The sequence below is a fragment of the Equus asinus genome, chromosome 2 (genome assembly GCF_041296235.1).
Source record: "Equus asinus isolate D_3611 breed Donkey chromosome 2, EquAss-T2T_v2, whole genome shotgun sequence".
Taxonomy (NCBI): Eukaryota; Metazoa; Chordata; class Mammalia; order Perissodactyla; family Equidae; genus Equus; species Equus asinus.
In genome coordinates this window covers 134,172,221-134,198,614 of record NC_091791.1, presented here as the reverse complement: position 1 = coordinate 134,198,614, position 26,394 = coordinate 134,172,221, and the positions used below count along the sequence as shown (strand labels likewise).

Genomic DNA, 26,394 nt, shown 5'->3' with positions numbered 1-26,394 from the left:
CCATAGACCTCAAAGAGGGGAAAGGGCTTACCCAAGGCCGTTCATGGAGGGAGGAGCAGAGCCAGGGAGGAGCCCAGGTCCCCTGTTCCACATCTGGGCTCCTCTCTGCACTCCAGTAGGCTCCCTGGCATCTCACTAAGATGTGAAGCTCGGGAACTTCAGTCCCACTTCTGAGACTGGTGAGGCCTCTGGCTCTGCCCTGAGACATCTTCCCTGGAGGATGTAGGCCCAGCCCTGACCCCTGGTGCTGGGGCAGCTCTGAGTCAGTTCTGGGGTAAACCTCCTGCCCTGCTTGAGGGAGTCTCCAGGGAATGCTTGGAGCAGACCTATAGACAGTATGACCCCAAGTTCCCGAATGCTCTACTTCCCACCATGGTCTTCGTGATCCATAAAGGCTGGAGCGGAGGTGGGAGTGGGCAGGCGGGCATGATCAGCTGCTCCAGCTTAAGGAGGCATCTGAGCAGCCTGAAGTGTAAATGACGGCAGCCCTGGGGCCAGTGCCTGTGTCTGTGGAGTGGAGTGTCTGTGTGCATAACTGTGTAGTGCAAGTGGCTATGTGGGAGCGTACAGGCCCGACTGGGCGTGTCCGGATGTGTAGATGCTCACACTCAGCTCTGATGCCCAGGTGCAGTGTGACTTTAGGCATTTCACTTTCCCTCTCTAGGCCTGTTTCCTCCACAGCAAAATGAGAGCATTAGAGGATTAAAGCTCCCTCCTCCTCCGCTTCCACCACTGCTCCCTAGGCCTCCCCCAGACTCTTCTCCCTGTTCTCAGCAGGGCAGCTTTCCCAGCCTCTGAAGCCTGGCCCTGCAGATCCTCAGGCACCAGAGGCCTCATCGTCTACCCCATGTTCTTATTAAAACCTTTCTCTTCCAGGAACAGCTCTCACTGAGAAGAATTCTGGTACATTCTCCACTACCTTGTACGTGTGTATGTGTTTATATGTAATTGTGACTACAAGTGTTTCTGAACCTTAGTGTGTTTGTGATGGACAATGGGAAAGGGAGAGATGGCAGAGGGCTCCATGGGGAGAATGAGTCCATTTGCTTGTGCATCTGTAACTGTCTTTTTTTCCAAACACACAGAGATAGGTTTCTAAGGGCATCTACCCACACAGCGGCTTTGTGCACATTCTATCTATTCTATCTATTGTATTTATTTGTAATAAGACTCAGCCAGGTACCACCTCCTCCAGGAACCCTTCCTCATAGCCCAGGGCTGAGCTAACTGCCCCTCTTCTGTCTTCTTCAAGCCCTGTGCACTCCTCCAGGAGAGGAGTATCACATTCTGCTGACTTTGTTTTCTTGCCTGCCCATCTCCATGGCGAAACCCCCAGAGAACAGGGACCATGTCTCACTCTCTCCACATCCCAACACCCAGAACATTCAGAACCTGTATGTGGCCTGGGCTGGCCTAGCCGCACGTGCTCCCAGTAAGGTACCCCACCCTCAACGGCCCCACACCCCTATGCCCACCATCCCATTTGGAGTGAGAAGTAAACCATACCTAATACACTGGTGTGGCTTTCCTCTCAGGGTCACCAGCACAGAACCTTCCTCTGGCCCAAGTGAGGCTTGCTCTAACCCTAAACATGGAAGCAGCCTGGGATACAGGGTGTGGGCAGCCTGGCTGATCCCACCAGCCCCAGGGCCTCCACCGCAAGGAGCCTTTCTTCTCTTTTCTGGACTTTCTGGCCCTGGCGCGAACCTTGTTGGTGCTCATGGGCTTTTAATATTTTCCATTCCTGGCTATTATACAACACTTCACCTCAAAAATGCTTCCTCTCCCTCACCAAAGGGCACGCCTTTCCAGCGAGAGGAACACAGGGCTGGGTGAGTGGAGGTGACCCCCCATGTTCTGGGGCTTGGAGGAGCCCCAGCCTAGCACTTTGGAGAAAGAGGTGCCAGAAATGTCTTCCTGACCAAAGGAGACGAGCTCTCAGGACAGCCTCATGATCCCACAGGAAGCCTGGATCCAAGGCAAGCAGGGAGCCACCTGCCTGGTTCCATCTGAGACTCCAGTTCCACCCCTTCCATGTGCCCTCTGACCTCTGCCAAGTGGCTTTACCTCTCTGAGCCCTGCCTGTACAGTGGGGATGGCAACAAGGCCTGTCTTTCAAGGTCCTTTTGAGGCTCGAATGCTGCATATTCGGGTCATCTGGGAGCTTTAGAACATGTCCCTGCCAGGCCTGCCCTCAGCGATGCTGATCTAATTGGTGTGGGTGTGGCCTGGATGTCGGTATTTTTAAAAGCTCTCAGGTGATGCTCACTTGCAGCCACAGCTGAGACCACTTGCTTTGACAGAAAAGCACTTTCTAAGGGGACTCTTTACAGGTGCCAGCTGCTGCTTTGATGAGCGAGGGCACCACACCACCCATTTTCCCGAAAATGTGATCCCACGGACGCCTGACAGGGGTGGAGGGAAAGCACTTTGAAAAGGCGGGTGAGGGGTCCTGCAGGGCGCTCGGCGACTTTCCAAGCCAGGCCCCCGACAGACAGATGCCTCTGAGCCCCCAGCCATTGGACCCAACCAACCTGCCCTGGTGACCCCTCTGCTGGGTGGGCCAGGTCCTCCCCAGAGGGACCCAGCCTTGTAGCTGAGCAACAGCTTCCCCTCCCCAGACACAGGCCCTGAGCCTGGAGAGTGGGACTAGGGGGTTGAGGTCACCCTGCTCCTGTCACCCCCATCTGCACATTAGGGTAAAGGGCAGCAGTCACTCGAGAATTAAACAAGGAGAGAGCTGGTTGCCCTGAGCCGGGGCAGGAGAGGATGTCTGGGGGCCTGGAGGGAGAGTGGCGTCTGCTTTCCTCATCCTGAGGAGAGAGGATCTGCAGGAGTTTCCTCGGAAAGAGAGTGGAGAGCAAAGCTGCTTCTCACAGTGAGGAGAATGTCCCCCACCAGGGCCATATCCCAGAGTCGGCAAGGGCTCAGACAAAGGGGGAGAGAACAGTTCTCTCCAGGGGGTGGAGCAGCCCCTGCCTGGGGAGCTTCATCCAAAGTCCAGGTCCACAGCGGAGGCCGGAGCCCTCAGCCTCCCCAGGCCCGAGGTTCTTCACTGGGGCAGTGATGGGCTGCAGGGCTACAGCCCCCAGGGGAGATCTTGGCCAGGAGAAGAAGCGGCTGGTTTCCCTCAGGTGAGCTGTGGTTGAAAAACAGGCGCTGGCTGGAGACCCTGTTCTTCTGAGGTTTACTCACAGCCTGGGTCCCAGGCTCCCAGCCAGAGGTAGGAAAGGAGAGGGAGGGACGTACAGGGAGTGTGGTGTGGGGCCAGCACAGAAGGCAGGAAGGAGGAGGGGACAGCAGGGCTGCCAGACTGGGCCCCACCAGAGGGGAGTCCAGGAAGAGCGGAGGCCACAGCCCCCACCATGGGGAGCGCCATCTTGCCCAGGTTTGTTTTCCAACTGTGGGCACATTAAAAGGAGGGCGCATTAAGTGTGGGCACAGGGAGGCTCTGGGCCCCTTGGCTGGGCTCAGCAGGGCCAGAGGGAACAGGGAACTACTGAGCTGGACAAAACTTCCGTCTCAACAAGTCTGCCTCCACCCCCTGGTATCTAAGATGGAAAATGCATGGGTTTTGAGGCCAGAAAAACTGGATTAAAGCCTGCCTTCACCACAAATTACCCGTACTCAGGAATTCATCCTACAAATGTTTTTAGCTTCTACTATGTACCAAGCCCTGAGCTAGGTGCTGGGGGTACAGAAAAAAATGAAGCTCTGTCCCTACGTTTAAGGAACTTACTCCCTAGAGGGGGAGATAGACCCGTAAACAGATCACTGTAAAACAGTGAGCTTGATGCACTGACCATAACATGCCTGGGTTAGTGTGGGCCACCTGTTCTTGGGGCCTCTCTAGGTCATCATCCTGAGGGTGGCTCTCAGGGAAAGCTTCCTGGAGGAGGTGTTGACAGAGCTGAGTTTAAAAATGAATGGCAGTTGGATGAAAAGGAAAAGGAAGGGCACTCTGGATAGAGAAGACAGAATGAGCAAACCCAGCATGGTGTGGAGGGAACAAAGAGGAATCAGGAGGTACCAGAAGATAAAGCACGTGGCAGTGTCTCTGTCTAGATTCTTAGCTGAGAGCAAGAGAAACTAACGCTGACTAGTTTAAACAGAAAAGGAATTTACTAAAAGGAAATTGGATCCCGCTCTCCTGGAAGCCCCAATTCAGGAATTCAAAACTAAACACCTCAAACCCACACAGAGCAGAGAACCTGGCAAAGTTAGCTATGGAGGGACCCCAGAGATCATTTTGTCTAGACTTCTTAATCTTGGTTCCATGGATGGCTTTGGGGGAGCAAAAAGAATTATACAACATTTTGAAAGTGTGTATGTGTGCTTTTCTGGGGACAAGGTCCATAACTTTCTTCAGCTTCTCAAGGGAATCCATGCTGTAGGTCAGGTTCTCCCAGAAGCGAACCCTGAGATAAAGATTCGTGCGTAAGTGATTTAGTGAAGAAATGTTCCCCGGAGAATCCGGTGAAGGAGAAGGGGAAGCAGGATAGCAGAGGAAGGGAAGAAGCCGGGAAAGAGCAATTTTGTGTTAAACCCCATACTCAGCCTGACCCTGAGGGGAACTCAGGAGCATTAATTACACCTCTAAGTTTGTCCCTACTCAAGACAAAGTGGCTGGACATTTGCACTCCCACAGCAGTCAGTCCTTGGCCATCGGCCAGGTGACCTGCAGCTGAGCATGAGGCATAAACTGCCAGGCACTTCCAGCTCTAAGGGACAAGAAGCCTCCAGTGCCCCAGGACAGTCCTTGAACAAAGTTCAATGAAGGGATAGGTGCACACAGCTGGTGAAAGGAACCCAAGGGTCTCTGGACAGGACACCAAAGTTTCCAGTATAGTTTATGTTCCAAAAAAGTCAGGAATCACTGATCTAGTCCAATCACCTCATTTCATAGACTAGGAAGCTGGGAACACTTCCGGCGGTAAAGTGGTCCAGCTACTCTAACTAACCCTCCTTCTGAAAACAACACCAAATTCTGTATAAAACAAAAAAAATCTTCTTAAATGCACTGATGAGCTGGTAATGAAGTAAGGAATACTCAGGCCAGAAAGAAACAAAAGCTAGAATTCAGAGGTCAATGAATTCAGAGCAAGGAAATAAGCCCTACTGGATCAGGCTGTTTGTGAGCCCCTAGGAGTGAGGGCTTGAGGGCTCTCAGAAATACGTGGGTGGGCTTTGCAGAGGCTGGAGGGACTTCTCATCCACCTCAGCAGGTGGATGAAAAGAACAGGTGGAACGGGGGTGCTTATTGTTTCATTTTTATTCATGTAGCTCTATTTATCTTAAGGCTATTGAGGCCTGGGGAGACCAGGTTATAAAAAGACTGAAAAATCTCTCCTGGACTTGGTAATTAGTAGGTTCTTGGTGGTTTTAGAAATAGAAGTCTCAGTGGGGTGATGGGGTCTGAAGCCAGCCTGCAGAGGATGAGGAAGGAAGGATGGGAGATGAGGAAGTAGAGACAGTGTTACTTACTCTTCGGAGAAATCTGCATGGGGAGGGGACTGAAGTGGTTATGTGGTGGCCGGAAAGGGGAGAGAGGATCCTTTTTAGAATGGAAGAGACTTGAGTATGTTGTTGGGTGAGTAGGAGCCAAGAAAGTGAGGGTTTATAGATATGGGGGTGAGCAGGACTGATGGAGCAAGATCCCAGAATTAGTGGAGGGAATGGGATCCAGGAACCAGGAGAATTTGTGGAGATGGGCAGCTTTCTCCAGTAGGTCTCAGCAGGCCAACCAGTCTCAGGAACAGAAAAGGCAGACTCTAGGCGTCATGCAGGGATAAGCTGAGCCCAGGAGGATAGGGTGCAAGGGAATCAGGGGTGTTAGGGAGGGAGGGATTCAAATGACCCTCCAGGGGTCCAGGCTGGGGAAGAAGGAAGCGTGATGGGAGTGGGCAAAAAGACGGGGACTAGAAGTCTCCCAGAAGTTAAAGGAGTCAAGGAGGAGGTGTAGGTGGATTAAGGTTTTCCATGAGTAAGAAGGTTGAAGGCTGTGTTAGGGAATGAGATTTGACATGTAAGATTTCTTCTTCTTCTTTTTGCTGAGGAGGATTCTCCCTGAGCTAACGTCTATGCCAGTCTTCCACCATTTTGTAAGTGGAAAGCTGCCACAGCATGGCTGCCGATGAGTCGTATAGGTCCGTGCCTGAGAACCAAACTTGGGCTGCTGAAGCAGAGTGTGCCAAACTCAACCACTAGGCCACGAGGCTGGCCCTGACATGTAAGATTTCTGAGGAAGAGCGTCTTATCCAAGTTATTTACCCTCTCCAAGCCTCAGCCTCCTAATTTGTAAATGGGACTAACATTCCTACCTATAAAAGTCAGAGCATTTTTTTCTCTCTAAAGATTAAATGACGACACATATAAGTGTGGTATCTGGGACATGGCAGGCACTCAACGTTTGTGAAAGGATGAAGGAAGGTGTGTCACTTCCCCTCTGTGGACCTCATTTTCCTAATCCTTACTGACTGTTGACTTGATCTGTCACTTACTGAGAGAGGTGTGTTTACACCTCCCACTGTATTGTGAATTTGTCTATTTTTATTTTGCTTTCTTTGCTTTATCTATTTTGAAGTTATATTATTAGGTGTATATAAATTTAAGATTATTCTATCTTTCCGATGAATTGGACCTTTTATCATTATGAAATGACTGTTTTGTCTCTCATAATGCTTTTTGTCTTAAAGTCTATTTTGATTAAAATTAATATAGTTATATCAGCTTCCTTTGGTTAGTATTTGACAGATTTTTCTATCCTTTTACTTTCAACCTTTCTGTGTTACGTTTTAGATATGTCTCTTATGAACGGCTTATACCTAGATTCATTTGCTTCATCTAGTCTGGCAATCTTTTTCTCTTAACAGAAGCATTTGGTCCATTTACATTTATTAAAATACTGATACATACATACACATTTATGTATCTATTTATTTATGAGTGTATATATATATGGATGCATTTCTACTACCCTGTTATTTTGTATTTCCCCCCACCTTTTCTAGGTTTCTTTTTCTATTCTTTCTTGTTTTCTTGATTATTTTTTCTTATTTCATTTTTCTCTTTTACTAGTTTGCAAATTATACCTTTTTTGCTATTTTTAGTGGTTACACTAGAAATTTTAATATGCATATTTTATTTGTCTAAGTTAATATCTTTAATTTTTCTTAAATAAAACAAGAACCTTAGAACTAACTCTAATCTCCCCTCTCCTAGCTTATATATTATTGTTTTTATGTATCTGAATTTTAGCTTGTTTTTTTAAGCCTACAAGACATTGTTATTATGGTTTATACAATATTTGTTTAGATTTACTCATATATGTACCACTTTCTTTGGTCTACAGTCCTTGTCTTTCATTCCTTCCATCTGGGATCACTTTCTTTCTGCCTACTGGTGGCAAATATAGTTTTTGTTCGTCTCATCATGTCATTATTTTTTCTTATTCTTAAAATATCTTTTCACTGATATTAGAATTTTTGATCAACAGTCATTTTCTCCTAGCATGTTTAAGGTATACTTCCACTGTCTTCCAGCTATTGAGAAATCAGCCATTTTAGTCTAATTGTCATTACTTTGAAAACAATCAGTCCTTAATACTTTCTTTGGTATTTGCTATTCTGCATTTTCACTATGATGTGTCTATTTGTGGATTTCTTTTAACTTATTCCTTTTGGGATTTCCTGAGATTCTTGAATGTATGGATCGATGGATTTCTGGATAAATCTCAGACACTAGCTATTCAAATATTGCTTATGACCCCTAATCTCTCTCCTCTCCTTCTGGAACCTCTGATTACATGTATCTTGGACTTTCTTGCTCTACCCTCTGTGTCATTTAACCATTTTTTCGTATTTTCCATCTTTTTTATTTCTCTCTGCAGCATTTTAGAGAATTTCTTCAGGTCTATCCTCCAGTTCTAATTTTGTTGTGTCTGATATATTCAATTGTGTGTAATCTTCTATTAAATACAATCATTGAATTTATAGATTTGGTTATGATATTTTAAATTTCGAGAGAGACGTTCTATTTATTTCTTGTTCAAATATACTTGGTCCTTCTTCAGAGTCTCTTGTTCCCTGCTCAAATTTTCAAGCTTCTCTTTTACACTTTCAGCACTTTGAACATAGTTATTTTACATTATTTGTCAGATAATTCCAACATCTGAAGTCTATGCAGATTTGTTTCCACAGTCTGTCATTTCCCTGAATGTTTTGTGATTTTCACCTAGTAGCTAATTCTTTTTTTGGAACTTTGTCGGCGGGAATTCTTGGGGCTTGGGATGAAGGTGGGTTTTCCCAGGAGGGTTTGCATTTGATTTGCCAGATGCTTATGGTATTACCAGACTGGGCCCACTTTACTTATTTATTTATTTTTCTTTTAAGATTTTATTTTTCCTTTTTCTCCCCAAAGCCCCCTGGTACATAGTTGTGTATTTTTAGTTGTGGGTCCTTCTAGTTGTGGCATGTGGGATGCCGCCTCAGCATGGCTTGATGAGCGGTGCCATGTCCATGCCCAGGATTCGAACTGGCGAAACTCTGGACCGCTGAAGCAGAGTGCATGAACTTAACCACTCAGCCACGGGTCTGGCCCCAGGGCCCACTTTAAATTAAATGCTTGACTTAAACTTTTCACACCACCTACATAGTGCGAATTTGGGCTTCAAATCCACGTAGGTATGGCTCATGGTTATAAATTTGCAGGGGATATTTTCTTTTCTTCTGAGAACAGGGAAATTAACAAAAGTATTCTTCTTTCTAGTCTGTTGGGAGGTGATAGTGCTTATATCTAGTTCATTCATTCACTGAAGTCCCAATCTTGGGTGGGGTAGGTTTTTGTTAGACTTCCCACCTTAGAAGGGCCTTGAATTTCTCTCAGTAATGTGCTGAAATTGGCTCCTACCAGCTCAGAAGAACCAAATATCCATGAATTTTTCATGCCAGTTCTTAGTACCTTGATAGCTTGAAATTGGCCATAGTGGGAGTATTTACACCATGGAAATCAGCAAACAGGAAAAGCAGGATGCTTTGTTTTGTTGGAGAACAAGTTACTAGCACACCACTGGTTTCTCTCAATTCACTCCACCCCTACAAGACCATGAAAATTCAAGTACAAGTTTACTGAGTTAAAAAATAAAAATGATAAAGTTCCCGTTGTGCAAGATGAAAGAGTTCTAGAGATCTGCTGTATAACGTTGTGCTTATAGTTAACAATACTGTACTGCACACTTAAAAACCTGTTAAGAGGGTAGATCTCATGTTATATGTTTTTTACAAGTGAATAAATAAATAAGATTGGAATGTCCTCACAGCAAAATTCAGTCTCATTGCTCAGCTTACTTCTCTGGATTCTTGAATTTTTTGGCCTGAGTATTCCTCACTTTCTTGCCATGGGTGCGTTAAAAAAATATTGTTTTTTCTTTTAACCAGAATTGTTTTCAAAAGGAAGCTTATTTGGGGGTACCTAGCCTACCTTATTGCCAGAAAATGAAGGGTCCTCAGTTTCTTAACCTAGAAATCGAGCTAGTTGGACTAGACCAATAGTTCTTAACACTTTTGGGACATAGACCTTTTAAGAATCTTATAAAAATTAGAGCCTAGAGATCCTTTCCCCAGGAAAATACACATACACAGAGAAAATGTATGCTTTTGCTCCCCTGAGACCATGCCCAAGATTAAGAACCCTGAATGATGTGAATGCTCTCTGAGCTTCCTGCCAGAGCTCACTTTTTTTTTTTTTAATTTTTTTTTTTTTTTAAAGATTTTACTTTTCTCCTCTCTCTCCCCAAAGCCCCCCGGTACACAGCTGTATATTTCGTTGTGGGTCCTTCCAGCTGTGGCATGTGGGACGCCGCCCCAGTGTGGTCTGATGAGCAGTGCCATGTCCGCGCCCAGGATTCGAACCAACGAAACACTGGGCCGCCCGCAGCGGAGCGTGCGAACCCAACCACTCGGCCACGGGGCCAGCCCCCAGAGCTCACTTTTGATGGCCACGTCGTGTTTGCCTTGAGCAGAGAGTTTCCACCAGTCTCCTTGGGTGAGTATGAGAAGTACAGACCTTTGAGTTTCTGAATTGGGGCTTCCAGGATTTCTGAGACCTCTTAGAAAAGGAGAAACTGAGAGTTGTCAACCACAGCTTGTATAGAGCTAAAGCACAGACAGTATTCCTTCAACCAGACCTCTCTCCATTTATTCCTTCAATAAGTGTTTATTGGACTCTGTTCCAGCTATCTACCACTAGAACCATCTCCACGCTTAGTGTTTTATATAGTAATAACAATCATTTATTTTTCTCTCTCATGGTTCTAGGAGTAACTGGGCTCAGCTAGGCAATTCTCACTCAGGGTCTGTCATGTGGTTGTAGTCAGAAGGCAGCTGAGGCTGGAATTATCTAAAGCCTTGCTCAGTTCCTGTCTGATAGTTGATGCTGGTTGTAAGCAAGGTTTTTAGTGGGGCTTTTGGCTGAAACACACACATGTGGCCTCTCTATGTGACCTGGGCCTCCTCACAGCATATCAGCTGGGTTCTGAAAGGGAGTATCCAAAAAGAGAGCAGGCCAGGAGGAAGCCATATTGTCTTTTATGGCCTAGCCTTAGATGACACACAGCATCACTTCTGCCACCTTCTGTGAATTAGACACAAGTTATTAGACCAGCACATATTTAAAGGGAGTTCAATTGATACTAACCCTGATATCAGTTTCCCTACATTAAACCCAGCATATATGGGGTTAAAACCACAGCACTCATTCCCTTCTTACTCTCTGGCTTCCTGGCTCTAGAATCCACTATCCTCCATGGAGATAGACACCGCCAAGGACAAGCACCTGGATTCATTATCTCCTCCCCACAAAGAGATACAGGCTGGTGGGAAAGCTGCTGGCCAGCAAGGTCACGGGCTCCCCCGTCTCTGCAAGTAGTCTCAAGGCCAAAGACAGGCTGGTAGGAAAGCTCCGACCAGCAAGGCCATATGCTCCTCCTCCCCTACCTAAAACCCCAAATAAAAATCCTTCCTTTTAGCTTTTGGGGAAGTTTGGGATTTCTGCGTTATCTGCCCTCTCTCCTTGCCCAGCACTGTGCAATAATCAAATTCCTACTTTCTTTCACTATACCCGGTGTCAGAGATTGGCTTGCTGTGCAATTGGTGAACAAACTCACTTCAGGTTCGATATCACAATTAGACTCTATCTCTTTATGAGAAGAATGTTAAAAAATTTGCAGACGTGTTTTAAATTGCTGCATACCCCTTCTGTGTGCCTAGCACTGGACAAGGCTCTTGGGACAGAGTGGTGAGTCATACAAACCCTGCCCTCATCACAGTTACAGTCTAGTGGTGGAGATAAAGACTAAAATAATATTACAGATAGCTACACAATTGTAAAGTTTGATAGTGCTATGAAAGGTGAGTACAGGGAGCCATGAGAAATTGTATCACATATTTGTGTGACCTGGACCAGGGACCCAAGGAGAATTCCCTGAAGAAGAGACATCTGGGTTGAGCTGAAGCATTAGTGGATGCTACCTCTGTGAAAGATTGAAGAAGAGCCTTCCAGGCAGAGTGAACAATGGCCATGGCCCTACGGCAGGAGGAAGGTGGCCTGAGAGGCAGCCAGTGTGTCTGGAGGCAGATACCAGGGGAGGGCGGTGGGAAACGAGCCTGCAGAGGTGGGTTGGGGCCAGGCCCCCAGGCTCTGTAGGCCAGGAGAGGATATTGGTACCTGGCTTAAAAGCTGTGGGAAGCTACTGAAGCATCACTCACTGGAGAGTGACATGAACAGATCTGCATTCTGAAGATCACTTTGGCTGCTGTGTGGATGGCCCCCGCCAGCTGCTGAATCAGGACTGGGAGGGCTGGGAGACTCCTGTCTGCAGTACTTCCCCCTTCATGAGACTCTCCCACACACACGCTCAAGCCTGCAGCAGCCTGGATCCTATACCTCCTCAGTTCTCCTCCCAAGCACAGGAAGTCCTGCCATCTTGCATTACTCAAGTAGTCACTACTTTAGTCTGTCAGTCAGTTAGTGCAGTGGGTTGAATACAGGCCCCCAAAAAGATATGTCCACATCCTAATCTCCAGAACCTGTGAATGTTACCTTATTTGAAAAAAAGATACTTGTGAGTGTAATTAAGCTAAAGATCTCAAGACCAGCAGATCATCCCAGATTATCCGGGTGGACCCTAAATCCTATGACAAATGTCCTTATAAGAGTAAGGCAAAAGGAGATATGACTTGAACAGAAGAGGAGGAAGTAATGTGACCATGGAGTTGGAGATTGGAATGATGTGGCCACAAGTCAAGGAATGCCAACAGCTGGAAGAGTCAGGGAACAGAATGTCCCCTAGAGCCTCCAGAAGGAGTGCGGCCCTGTTGACACCTTGAGTTCAGCCCAGTGATCTGATTTTGAACTTCTGACCTCCGGTGAAAGAATAAACTTCTGGTTGTTTTAAGCCACTCCATTTGTGGTAATTGGTTACAGCAGCCCTAGGAAATTACTACAGTTGGGTACTTCTCCAGTTCCTTCCTGATGAGCTTCACCGGCTCCTTCAGGGCCTCCAAGTGTTGGAATGCCCCAGGCTCAATTCTCAGACTTCTTCGTCTAGTCTCTCTATGTGATCTCATCCATTCATTTGGCTTTAAAATGCCATTTCTTTGCCAATACCTCCCAAATTTTATCTCCACCCAAACCCTTCTCATGAAACTCAGCCATCTTCACAGGTGGATGAAAACAGAACTCTTGTTCCACTCCAACCATCACCCACAAATCTTCCAGGCCAGGCATCCCCAGCCACCCAGCACTCAAGTGGGAAACAGCCATCCTTCCCTCATGCCTTATATACAACTGCTAGCAAGCCTTGTGGTTCAATTCTCAAAATATTTCTTGAATCTGTCCACTGCCCTCCATTCCCACCGTCTCCACAGCCAGCAGCATCTCTCACTCAGATACTGTACCAGCTTCCTGATGACTCCCAGCTTCTCCTGGTGCCCCGCCCCCAGGCACTTCTCACAGCAACCTGAGTAAATTTTTTTAAAAAGAAAATTAGATCAGGTTACAGATTTTTGAACGATTTTATTGTGCTATAATTGACATACAATTAACTGCACACTTAAAGTGTACAATTAGATAAGTTTTAGAATATATATACACCCATGAAATCATCAATACAATAAAGATAAGGAACATATCTATGACCCCAAAACGTTTCCTTGTGCTGCATTGAAATCCAGCCCTCCCTCTCCCACCTCCCATCCTCAGGCAACCACTGATCTGCTTTCCATCCCTATAGACTAGTTTGCATTTTCAGAATTTTATATAAATGGAATAATATAGTATATACTCTTTTTTTATATGGCTTAATGATTTTGAGATTCATCCATGTTATTCACTGTATCAATAATTCATTTCTTTTTATTGTTGAGTAGTATTCCATTGTATGGGTGTACCACAATTTGTTTAACCGTTCACCTGAAGATGTACATTTGGGTTGTTTCCAGTTTTTAGGTACTGTCTATAAAGCTGCTATAAACATTCATGTGTAGGTCTTTGTGTGGACTTATGCTGTCATTTCTCTTGGATAAATACCTAGGATAGGAATGACTGGGTCATATGGTAGGTATGTGTTTAACTTTTTGAGAAATTGCCAAACTGTTTTCCAAAGTGTTTAAGCTATTTTACATCCCCACCAGCAGTGTAGAAGAGTTATAGTTGTTCCACGTGCTTGCCGACACTTGGTATGGTCAGTCTTTTAATTTTAGTTTTTCTAGTCGGTGTGTAGTGGTGTCTCATTATGCTTTAATTTACATTTCTCTGATAACAAAGGAGCATCTTTTTATGTGCTTATTCGGCATTTGTATCTTCTTTGGAGAAGTTCAAACTTTTGGCTCATTCAAAAAATTTTTGATTTTTTGTCTTCTTATTGAACTGAAGATACTTTTTAAACATATCCTAAATACAAATCCTTTGTTCTTTATATATTCTAGGTATATAAAGAGGTTTTTAAAAAATTTATTCTAGATACAAGTCCTTTGTTGGATATAGGTTTTGCAAATATTTTCTCCCACTGATGACCAACTTTTCATTTTCCTAATGGTATCTTTCGGACAACAAAAGTTTTAAATTTAATGAGGTCTAGTTTACCAACTTTTTCTCTTATTGATAGCACTTTTTGTGTCATATCTAAGAACGCTGCCCAACCCAAGGTTATGAAGAGTTCCTCCCAGATGTTTTACGGTTTTTGCTCTCACATTTAGGTTTGTGATCCATTTTGAATTAATTTTTGTGTATAGCATGAGATAAGGGCAATGGTTCATTTTTTTTCCACACAGATTTCCAGTTGTTCCAGCACCATTTGTTGAAAAGATTATCTTTTCCTCAAAGATGATTTAGCACTCTTATCAAAAATCAGTTGACAATATGTGTGGAGCTTTATTTCTGGACTGTCTTTTTTGTTCCATTCATCTATATGCATATCTTTTTTTAAAATTTTTTTATTTTAGAGACAGTCTGAGTCTGTGTTAAACTGTCCCTCACTCTTTTTGTTTTTTTGAGGAAGATTAGCCCTGAGCTAACATCTGCTGCCAATGCTTCTCTTTTTGCTGAGGAAGACTGGCCCTGAGCTAACATCCGTGCCCATCTTCCTCTACTTTATATGTGGGACGCCTACCACAGCATGGCTTGCCAAGCAGTGCCATGTCCGCACCCGGGATCCAAACTGGCCAACCCCAGGCCACCAAAGCGGAACGTGTGCACTTAACCGCTGTGCCACCAGGCCGGCCCTATATGCATATCTTTACATCAATACCATACTGTCTTGATTATTGTAGCTTTATAATAAGTCCTGAAATCAAGTAGGGACACTTCTCCAACTTTATAATTCTTTTAGAAGTTGTTTTGGCTATCCAAGGTCCTTTGCATTTCCGTATACATTTTAGAGTCAGTTGATTGATTTCTACAAAAAAACCCTGTTGAGCATTTTTTTTTTTTTTGAGGAAGATTAGACCTGAGCTAACTACTGCCAGTCCTCCTCTTTTTGCTGAGGAAGACTGGCCCTGAGCTAACATCCATGCCCATCTTCCTCTACTTTATATGTGGGACGCCTACCACAGCATGGCTTGCCAAGCAGTGCTGTGTCCGCACCCGGGATCTGAACTGGCAAACTCCGGGTGACCAAGAAGCAGAACATGCGAACTTAACCGCTGCACCACCGGGCCGGCCCCCTTGTTGAGCTTTTGATGGGTATTATTTTGAATCTAAATGTATCAATTTGGGGAGAATTGCCATCTTAAAAATATTGAGTCTTCTGAACCATAAACACAGTACCTCTTTCCATTTATTTAGGTCTTCTTTCATTTCCCCCAGCACTGTTTTGTAGTTTTCAGTGTACAAATCTTCACAGCTTTTGTCAGATCTATCTCTAAGTATTTCATATTATTGACAGTATTACAAATGGTATTGTTTTTACAATGCAATTTCCAAGCATTCATTGCTCGTATACAATTGATTTTCATGTATTGATCTGGTTCCTGCAACTTTGCTAAACTCGCTTGTTAACTTTGGTCACTTTTCCTAAGTAGATCACTTAGGATGTTCTGTGTATATGATCGTGTCATTTGTAAGTGAAGACAGTTTTACTTCTTCCTTTCCAACCAGCATGCTTCTTGTTTCTTTTTCTTGCTGTATTGTACTGGCTAGGACCTCTAGTACAATGTTGATTAGAAGTGGTAACACAGACATTTTTGCCTCATTCCCAGTCTTAGAGGGAAAGATTCAATGTTGAACCACTAATTATGATGTTAGCCTTAGGTTTTTCACAGAGGCCAGGTTGAAGGACTGCCCTTCTTTTCATACTTTTTTTTTTTTTTTTTTAATTTTTTCCTTTTTCTCCCCAAAGCCCCCCGGTACATAGTTGTATATTCTTCGTTGTGGGTCCTTCTAGTTGTGGCATGTGGGACGCTGCCTCAGCGTGGCTTGATGAGCAGTGCCATGTCCACGCCCAGGATTCGAACCAACGAAACACTGGGCCGCCTGCAGCGGAGCGCGTGAACTTAACCACTCAGCCACGGGGCCAGCCCCGCTTCTTTTCATACTTTGCTGAGGGTGTTTATCAAGAATGAATGTTGGATTTTGTGAAATCCATTTCCTGAATCTATTGAGGTGATTGCATGTTTTTTTTCTTTTTTAGTTTGTTAATATGGTGAATTACATTAATTGATTTTCAAACATTTCAAACCTGGCATTTCTCAGTAAACCCACTTGGTCATGATGAGTTATCCTTTTATGTATGTTGGATTTACTTTGCTAGAATTTTGATTAATTTTTTTGTATTTAAGTTCATAAAGGATATTAGTCTGTCATTTTCTTTCCTTGGAATGTTTTTGTCTGGTTTTGGTATCAAGTAATGCTAGCCTCATAGAATGAGTTGGGAAGTATTCCTTCCTTTTCGAATTTCTGAAAATTTTGTATAAAATTGGTATTTTTTTTCTCCCTTAAACGTTTGGTATAATTCACCAGTAGAGGCATGTATGTCTGGAATTTTCTTTATGGGAAGATTTTTTAACTATAAATTAAATTTCTTTAGTGGATATAGGGCTATTCAGGTTATCTATTTCTTCTTGAAGGTGTCATACTTTTGCTTAAAGCCCACAGGGTCTTGCCCTCACATCCACCTAAGTCCTTACTGTGCTTTACAAGGCCCCATATGGTCTGCTCCTGCCCTCCTCTCCAACCTCATCTACACGCCAGCTTCCCCTCGCTCACCATGTTTTAGTCACATCGGTCTTCTGGATATTCCAAGATTTTGCCAAGCTCTGTCCCAACTCAAGGCCTTGACATTACTTTTCCCTCTATCTGGAGCGCTTTTCCACATGCTCTTTGCATGGGTTTTTTTCTCGTTCTCATCGCCTAGGTCTCAGATAATGTGTCAGGGAGGTCTTCCCTGACCATTATATCCATGTAGGGCCTGCTAGGTACTCTCTCCCACAGAATCCTGTTTACTTCCTTCATAATCTATATATCACACTCTGTCATTGTTTTATTTGCTTACTGTCAGCTCCCTGAGATCAGGGATCTTGTCTGTCTCATTCACTGCTATATTCCCTGCACTCAGAAAAGGAACTGGCACAAATGAGGTGTTCAAACATTTTTTTTTAATAAAGAGACTAAATTAGTGGGTTGGCCTATTGGTCAGGCCGTACATGAGGCAGGCAGCGAGTCTTCTGTGAGCCTGCCGGTCAGTCTGAGGTTTTCAGTCAGCCTGGAATAGGTCAGATGGGCATTGAGTGGGCTGGTTGCAATGTGGGATGGGTGTGTGTGACTGATGAGCCCCCTGTGAAATCAGTCCAGGATTCTGGGGGATACAAAGAAGTGACAGGCCAAGGCCCAGTTCCAAGAAGCTTCTGGGCCGCTTGTCAACTTGGAGGCTCACTGCTCCCCTTTGCCTGGCCAAGAGGTGAAGTGGGCATGGCACAGGGTGAATAGGCGAAGGCTGCACAGCCTGGCCCCAAGTCTGGCAGCTGCTCTTCAAAAACTCTACTGCAGGGCTTTCAAACCCCATAAAAGCCTCACCTGGCGACTGCTGTGCTCAAGACGAGCCTGTGCAGGAGACACAGAGAAGGCTTTGTGGCTTCTTCCCCACCCCACCTGCCAACCTCCCCTGACCTGGGCTCTCTGTTCATGGAAACTCCCCCACTGGACCTGGCTGCCTGGCCCCAGGAGACAGGTTATGGTGCACGTTGCCACTGCCTGCTCTCCGCAGGGGCAGGACATGGGCCTGGTGTACCTCCAGGGGCCACTCCTTACAACTGAACCCATCCTAGGTGCCCCTCTCCACAGACCAGAAAAGGCCTAGCTCTTTGGTTGAGGAAGAGGCCTTGCGTGAAAGCTGGGAACTTCACAGTTAATCTCATTTTCCCAGGAATGCCCTGGCTGTGGGGTCATGGATGTGGCTGGAGTCCCATCATAGATGAGTATGTGTAAGAGGGTGTCAGAGCTGCCTGTGTGGGAGCAGCTGTTTGCAATAACTGGCCAGCAGCACCCAGGCTGCCTGCGTCCTGCTCACTGACAAACTCCATGACCAGGAGGTCCTGCTCTGGTGACATCATCCCCTCTCACACTGCTGAGGGAAATGAGCTCAGGGCCGCCATCGGAGGCGGTGTGTTTACTTCCAGAGACCCTGGCCGTCAGCAGCTCTTTGCCCAGACATTCCCTGTCCCAGCCAACATGAAGCAGAAATTTCCTTAAACACTTTGCTTTGGCCTCAACCCACTGCTTGCTCCCTTGCTTTCAATTTTTTTTCAAGAGGAAAATTCCCAGTTCTGGCCCCAAATATAGCAGCCCAGAGAAGGTGGAGGGAAATCACAATGACCCCCAGAGAGCCTTTCGCAGGTTAAGTTGTTCCCACCTCCCCGGTAACCCCTGGAGCTGGGAGATCATCAAACCACATCCCAGTCACCCACGGGGAGGGGGGCAGTGGCCAGAGGGATGGCCAGCCTGGCTTCAAGGGCAGACCCTCTCCTTGAGGGCCTCCCTCAGCCCTTTGGCCACCCTGAGGTCATATTCAGAGCATTTCCCAACTCAGCAACCCTGGCTAGGCCCTAGACCCCTCCCTCATTCCCCTCGGGTCAGGGATATTTCAGGAGAGCCCAAGAGACGCCAGTTTTCACAGGCTCCAGGGGATTCCCGACATGATCATCCCCCACCAGCTCTGGCCATGAGGCGCTGTCACCTGCCCTTCCCCAACTCTCTTCGTGTTGCTCCTGCTGGAACTCAGCCATTCTAGAGGCCTTGAGGGGACAGGGGTCATGGAGGTCTCGTCCGTCTCCCCAGTGCTCCAGGATCCTAAGGCCACCTCTGCCAGGAGCAGAGCAATGCCCTCCCAGGAGTATCAATCATAGGAGACAGGTGCCGTCCACCTGGCTGGATGGGCCCAGTAGTGGGGCTGGTCAGGCAGGCCCAGACATGTTGAGGAGCCTGAGGCCTTACCTGACCCAGCTCTGCCCTGTGGCCTGATCCTGCTTAGCTCAGCAAACTGCGAGGGGCAGGATCAGGTCAGAAGAGGGAGTCAAACCTGTGTTTCACGGTGCTTTACGCAAGACAGAAAATTTAAGGGTCCACATCCAAGATGAGATGTAGGGAGCGGCTCACACACAGATCTGAACTGGCAGCTTTTTAAAAGGCATTGAAGAAAGGGCCAGATTTTCTCACCCAATTGTCCGCACCCCCCAAACAACAGAGGGCCAGAACTCCCTACACATGTGGTTCCAGTGATTTCAATTAGTCAGTGTGTCTACCAAACCCAGAATTTGTAAGGTATGAAAGTTGGAAAGATCCTAGATAAGGACAGAAGCTAATATTTATTGAACTTCTGAGAGCTTGGCAGGGTACTCACATTATCTTATTTAATCCTCACAGCTCTGAAGGAGATTAAGTAACTCTAAAGGAAACACAGTTTGTATATAGCAGAGATGGGATTCGAATCCAGTTCTGTCTGAACCCAGAGCTTCTACAATTAGGCATCCCTCAATTTGACTTCCAGAAAGTAACTAAGTCAGGAAATCAATCATACTCCTTCTGTAAAAAAAGCAAGGCCTGTGAGTTAAAGACATGACAAGCCAGCCCCTCCATCCTAGAGATGAGGAAACCGAGGCCAGATCACAGAGTGAGTCTAAACTGCTCATAGGACAGTGGTTCAGATTCAGATCAGTGTCCCTACCACCACCCCAGCCCGTCTCATAGTCCTAAGCCAACCCAGGGGAGGGAAGGCTGGGAGAAAAACTGTAAGCTTTGCCTTCTAGGAAACAAGGCAGACAAAGATGAACAAACAGAGAAACCCACACATAGACACATATAGATATCCACATGGGCAGACAGGCAGAGACATGGATACACAGGCAGAGAGACACACACAGGCACTTACACCCATGTGTTATATTGCTCTCATCTCTCTACCTGCTGTGCTTCCTTTCCAGATGGCAAGTTCCATGAGGAAACAGGCAAAAAGGGCCCTTACCCCAGGCCCAGCCTTTAGATGGCCACACTCTGGCTCTACTCTGACCACACTCCACCCTACACAGTGAGAAGTCCCTGGGACCGAGAATGGGTCCACTGGGAGCCCAAGACCCCTCCTGGACTACAACTCAGGTACATGGGTCCCCATTATTTCCCACTCAGAGCCATTATTCACAGTTACCAATGGTGGCCAAGGGGCAGCTGTTTGTGAGGTGCAGTCATGGAGTTTGGACACATATGAGGAGGAACACATGCTGCCTGTGAGGGCCTTCAGGTACAGGACAGAGCCAGGATGGGGAAAGAGGCTGGAGCCGCTCGCTCCGTGTGGCTGAGTTCCAGCACAGAACTCAGAGGAGCTGGAAATTCAAAATCAAACCCAGCCTTCCAGGTTATGAGGATTGAGTATTTTATTTAGAAGTTTGTTGTTTTGACTTATGACATTTACATATTTAGACATACGAATATAAGCCTTCATTTGGACTCTTGCCCTGGGTCTTATGAATGTTAGGAGCTGCCCTGGACACCCCTCTAACCTCCAGTGCCCAGTGTGGGCCCAGTCACAGAGCAAGTGCTTTAAAGATGTCTCTTAGTAAATGAGCAAATCACTGTATGAATGAATCCATGAATGAGTGAATGAAAGCTCCTCACAAATGTAAATGGACAGGCATACGTGCTCTCAGAGACTCACCAACATCTTATTGACAAATATGTGCCCATGTTCCCAGAGACACATGTCTAAACTTACAGCTAGAAAAACAGGTACATGTTTACACCAAAACAACCTACACGCTCACATGCCCAAGGACCCACGTAGGCAGGCGTATTCCCACTCATCTATGCAAAGACCTAGAGGCCCACACTATGCCTTGAAGTTACCCACATACTCAGCTTACACAGAGATGTGGACACACATACGCAGGCAGACACCTAAGTACACCCTTTCCCACTGAGGAATCCAGCTCCAACCAGAAATGCAGCCGCCTACACATGCAAACACGAAGCAGTCACACAAATCCACACTGACACACGCAGCTGGACAAAGACGAAGCTGTAGGCCAAGACAGACTGGGACAGACAAACTTGAGACACCTGTCCACAGAGACCCCAGGGCTGCCCTGGGCTCCCACACTGTCTGCCTCCCTCCCGCTCCTGTCTGCAGCCAGAGGGGGCTCCTAGAGGAATTCCTTCTGCAGGCTGGCTGAGAAAGGCTGCGCTCTCCTCCCCCGCAGTCCCAGGCTAGAGTGTTAGGACAGAGAAGCACATGGTGTGTGCTGGGCGGGCTCCCCCTTCCCAAGCATTCTGCCCTCTGTCCTCTGCCACCTCCCATAACCTGGCCAAGCCCAGGCTGGGCACTGGACCCTGGATGGTGGCAGAGCCACACTCAGGTCCCGCTGCCCCAGCTCTAATCCCGACAGGATGATTTAGGAGGGGGTGGTGAACGGTGCTTTTCCAGAAGCCTTGCTTCCTCAGGAAATGGCTTGGCTGCAAGCCTGATCTCCAAAACAGGCGTAGGATGAAAACACCTCTGCTCCTCTCCAAAAGCATGGGCCACCCCTCTCAGCCCCTCCCGTCATTCTAGCCACAGCATCCCCAGTGTCCCAAGGCAGTGGATCACAAGGAAAGGCCCAGCGGCTAGTCTTGCTTCTGCCGCTGACTTGCTGCGTCCACCTCTGTAAAATGAGCCATTTGGGTGTGATGACTTCAGATCTAGCTAGAATGATGTAGGAGTCTCAAATTCCCCCGGCAGCCCCTGGGCAAGGGTGAAGGGACTCCGATTCCAGGGACAGTGGCCTGGTGTGGGCCTCCCCCGAAGTCACAGAGTCATTATTACAAACACAGAGCTTGGTCCAGGAGTGGCTTGAGTGGCGTGGGGGTGAAGTGGGGTCTCAGGCGAGGGAATGTCCTGTGCAGTCTGGAGACAGCGGGCGACCTCTCCTCTCCCTTCCACCCACTCGCCAGGTCCCCCAGGCCTCTGCTGGAGGTGGACAAAGGACAGCAGCCCCACCCAGCCGGGCGGGGCTGAGAGACAGGAATGCTGCTTGGCACAGCTGGCCGAACAGGGGAGACTGTTTATCCTCTGACGTCGGGAACATCTCAGACCATCAGGGGGATTTGGCTGCAGGCAGCCCCTGGATGCAAGGTCTCGAAGAAGGCATTTTCTTTTTTTTTTTTTTTCCAGGAAGATTAGCCCTGAGCTAACTACTGCCAATCCTCCTCTTTTTGCTGAGGAAGACTGGCCCTGAGCTAACATTCATGCCCATCTTCCTCTACTTTATATGTGGGATGCCTACCACAGCATGGCTTTTTGCCAAGCGGTGCTATGTCCGCACCTGGGATCCAAACCAGCGAACCCCAGGCCGCAGAGAAGAGGAACGTGTGCGCTTAACCGCTGCACCACCGGGCCGGCCCCTCGAAGAAGGCAATTTAATCAGAGCAGGCTCCCCGAGCTCTGAGCAGGCAGCGGGGATGGAAGGGAGGGGTTGCCCTCCCTGCCCCACATTCAGTGCCATATGTGCCTCTGAGTCCACCTCCTGGTTCTCCAGTGATGATGACAGTGCTGGAGAGGTGAATGGAGCTGAGCCCATAGCTCTCGTTAATAGCGTGGGCATCAGGGGAGCCTTCCTGTGGTCCCACTGCCAGCATCCCAGGTGCCCAGCGCTTATGAGACATAGCAGAGCTAACAAACGATCTTTGCCTGGGAAGAGAGCTCATTTTGCTTCCCCTGGGCCTGGTGTTGCCCACTCCAGCCTCCCTATACCACCAGCCCAGATCCTTTTTGTGAGGATTAAATAAGATAATTCTTTCAATGCAAGAAAGAATTATTCTTTCAATAAGTCTTTTCAATACAAGTGCAGGAGGGACTTGATAAATGATAGTGCCTTTCTCTCTCATTTCTTCTATTGGTGCAGACCCAATCTCTGGTCTTCCTGAGGGCCAGGCCCCTCCAATGTAGCTTATAACCCCACCCTGGTCACATCTACCCATTGCTGCTTGCAGACCTCAGCATGCCCTGGGGTTTCCTAGGCTAGAAGCCTTTCTGGAGAAGAGTCCAAGTTGACCCAAGGAGGCAACTTGATGCTCAGGCTACAGAAGGTCCCAGAACATAATGTCTTTTGTGTGTGTGTTTTGCCCATCTCTCATTTTGCACAGGTTTGAGTGCTCTGTGGGGATAGTCCAAGGGTCACGGCAAACTTCATCAGGCCTGACTCACTCATTTGGAATTCACATCTCTATATTTAATAAAGGGTTTACACAAAAAACAATGAAATTCCAGGATGGCAGATCCCTCCCCACTTTATTCCCCACAAGATCCGATTCAAACTCTGTTAAGTAAAAAGGAATTTATTGGTCACATAAGTGAAAAGTCTGGCGTTAGGCACAACTGGACTCAGTACTCGAATAACATCATCAGGACTCAGTTTCTCTTCCTTTCTTGGCTGTTTCCACTCTGTTGGTGTCAGTCTGAGGCTTCGCATGGCAGCGAGACGGCAGTAGAGCCAGCCTCTCGTATTGAGGTCCAGTGGGAATGCAAGCTCTCTTTCCCCAGCAGCCAGTCAGCAAAAATCTCCTTGTAGACTCTGATCAGGTCACATGCCCATATCTGAACCAATCACTGAGGCCAGGGAAATGCAACTTGCTGATTGGCTGGGGCCTGAGCCACTGCTCCGCCCCGAGAGTGCGTGGGTAGAAGGGGCAATGAGCTTTACCAAGATGCAGTGCGAGCGGAAAAGGGGTTGGTTCTCCAGAGTGAATCTGGGGTAGGGTACCAGGAGGGTGAAAGAACCGTGGGTGACGAGAACAACAGATGTCATCCAAAGGAAATTAATGGTCAAAGAACTAAGAAGACAAATACTCTTCAAGCACTCTCAAGCCCTCTAAAAATATAACTGATGTGTAGTTTTAAATCCCTACAGACTCCTCATAGACAACGTCATAGGCCTGTTCAGGATAGCCGGTACTTGTTCAAGAACACTAAAACAACATCTGCAAGCCAGTCTGCCACCCATACTTCCCAGGAATTCCGACTGGCCTTGTCTCCTTCCTACCCAACTCGTGGCCAGTTTGACTGAACTGACCAAGGGTATCAGGGCTGGAAGGGCCTGTAGGCACCACATACTGTCTTCACTGGAGTCTTCCCTTGGCCAAATGGCCACTGAGAGAAGTTTGACTCCAGTAGCCCAGCATTCCCTTTCTCCCCACACCCCTTCACACAAAGCTCCTCTTGCCCTTGAATCTCCAGTGATTTCTTTCTGTAGCACTGCCACTCCCACCAACTCATTACTAAAACCCATTCTTAGTAAAGGCTTTGTCGCCAGTCATTTACACATGTGTACGAATAAGCATCAAATCAATAGTTTACCTTTTCTCGCATTTTAACTCTGAGCTTTTTCAGTGAAACAAAAGGCTCTGTCCTGCCTCCTCCCCACTATGCCCAAAAGGTACTTCTGGTGACAGAGAGCAAATGGCATTCTCTGAAATGCAACAAATGTCCACAATCTTATCTGAAACCCTCACCCAGCCAGCCACACTGCTTTGCCAGTGCATTTTTTCTCAAGTCTAACTTCAGTGACCTTGGCTGACCTTCAATCATTACCCTCTCCACTGGCAGGGAAGTTTCTTGCATTCTTTCATCCATTTATTCACTCAATAAACTTTTCTTGAGTATCTGCCATATCTTAGACACTTGGGTATGCCAAAACAACCTGGGCCCTGCCCTCAAGCAGCTTGCAGTTGGATTTTAATGCTGGAAACATCAACTTCACCACCAGATTTTTAACACAAGCAAAGCCTAGCCCAATGGCTGGTATACAGTAGGTATTTAATAAACGCTGCTTCCCCTTCTTAGGGCTGCACTATATGAACACTATGGTGGAACACTGGAAATTTCCTAAAAACCCTTTCCAGGTGGACAAGAGTGCCAGCAGGAATGGGTGGAGATGATGGTTTCTATCTTGCTTCAGAATATCGTGAATTGTTTTGGATGTTCCAAATGTCAGGTTGGAGATGCATGCAAAGGAGAGGGGCTTATTCTAACCAGATCAGGGCTAGAGGCAGCCCAGGACACTGTCTCCATGGTGCACAGCCCCAGACAGTTTGGAAACAAACAGAAACCCATCCAGAGGGGGAGACTGACAAAAGCAAAAACAAAGGCCAAGAGATGGAAAACTCATGAGGTGGGGCAGAGTGGAGAGGAGGGGGGTGGGCAGAGGGATGGGTTGGGCTGTGGAGGGGGTTTAGGGAGGGGCATGGCCTTGGGTCTTTTGTGAGGAGCTGAATGCAGCACCACCCAGCCCTAAGAATCACCATGGCAACAGGCAGGGTGAGTGCGCTGACTGCAAGCCAACACAAACCTCCTGGGTTTAGCAGCGAGTTGGGCTCAGATGCATGGAGCCACTTTCTAAAGAAAACATCTGAATTGGGCTCTTTAAATCACAAACTGCCCACCCACTCCTGGTTTTGCAGGCCATCAGTGTCTAATGAAATGAATTAATCAGAAACGATGGTGCACCACATCCCTACTCATCTCCCTCACACGTACACATGTATGCTTATCCCAAAGTCCACAGAGTAAAACCCTTTCCCTTTGTGGTGGAAGCTGACAGCTCAGGGAATTCTTGGCACTTCCCAGAAGCAGATACCTAACCTTGGGAGTCCACTTGCCACCTCTCCCAAAACTGTCCCCCTGACAGTGGCATTGGTGACAGAGGGCGGATGAGTTGCTTTCGCAAGACCAAGGCAGCTGGGACTCCGCTGTGAAGTGGCTCCAGCTGAACCACATCTAGTCTCGTCTGCCATCAGCTGCTGGCGAAGCTCTTGGCCCAGAGGGGTTTGTCAGCAAGGAGCCTGCTTCTTCCTCCTCCGTGAAAAAGTCTCTGCAGCAGGAGCCCCCTGAGCTCCCAATCTCCAGCACCCAAATTTGCCCCTTCCTGGAGCTGGTTGGCCGTGGGGTCTGCCATAGATGTTGGGTTGGTGCTAAACAGAACTGGGAGTCTCTAGGGTGTGTCTCCTTCCTGCCTCTCCATTCCCAGGTACCCAGAGATCTCACACTAACCCCCATCACCCTAGTGCAGGGCTGACTCATCCATTAGGCACAGGGCTTAAAGTCCACATTACAAAAATGTCTTAATTTCCTTTATAATCAGAAGAAAAATAAGTGAGCTTTTAAGTGGAAGAAAATATTTCAGTATAATATATTCATCTTTATACCCACGCAGTCATAAAATATAATTTTAAACATTTTTTTATTGAGGAAGGGGCCCAGAAGGGCAAAGGTGCCAGGGCCTACGAAAGCCATGATGTGGCCCTGCCCTAGTCTTCCCTCCTGCCCGTGCTAACCCTCTAGACTCCAAAGATTTCCTTTCCCTCTATCAAAATGTACCTGAACGA

At 47.0% G+C, this 26,394-nt stretch overlaps 1 long non-coding RNA gene across 1 annotated transcript in view; it reads left to right on the top strand.

Annotated features, from left to right (window-relative positions):
• Positions 1 to 22,874, top strand: part of LOC139042297 (uncharacterized) — a 33,075-nt gene extending 10,201 nt beyond the window's left edge. The window contains exons 2-4 of the long non-coding RNA XR_011498861.1: positions 9,796 to 10,041; positions 19,968 to 20,139; positions 22,187 to 22,874. This is a non-coding gene — a long non-coding RNA (uncharacterized lncRNA). The remainder of the gene's footprint in view (positions 1 to 9,795; positions 10,042 to 19,967; positions 20,140 to 22,186) is intronic.
• The last annotated feature ends 3,520 nt before the right edge of the window (positions 22,875 to 26,394 follow it).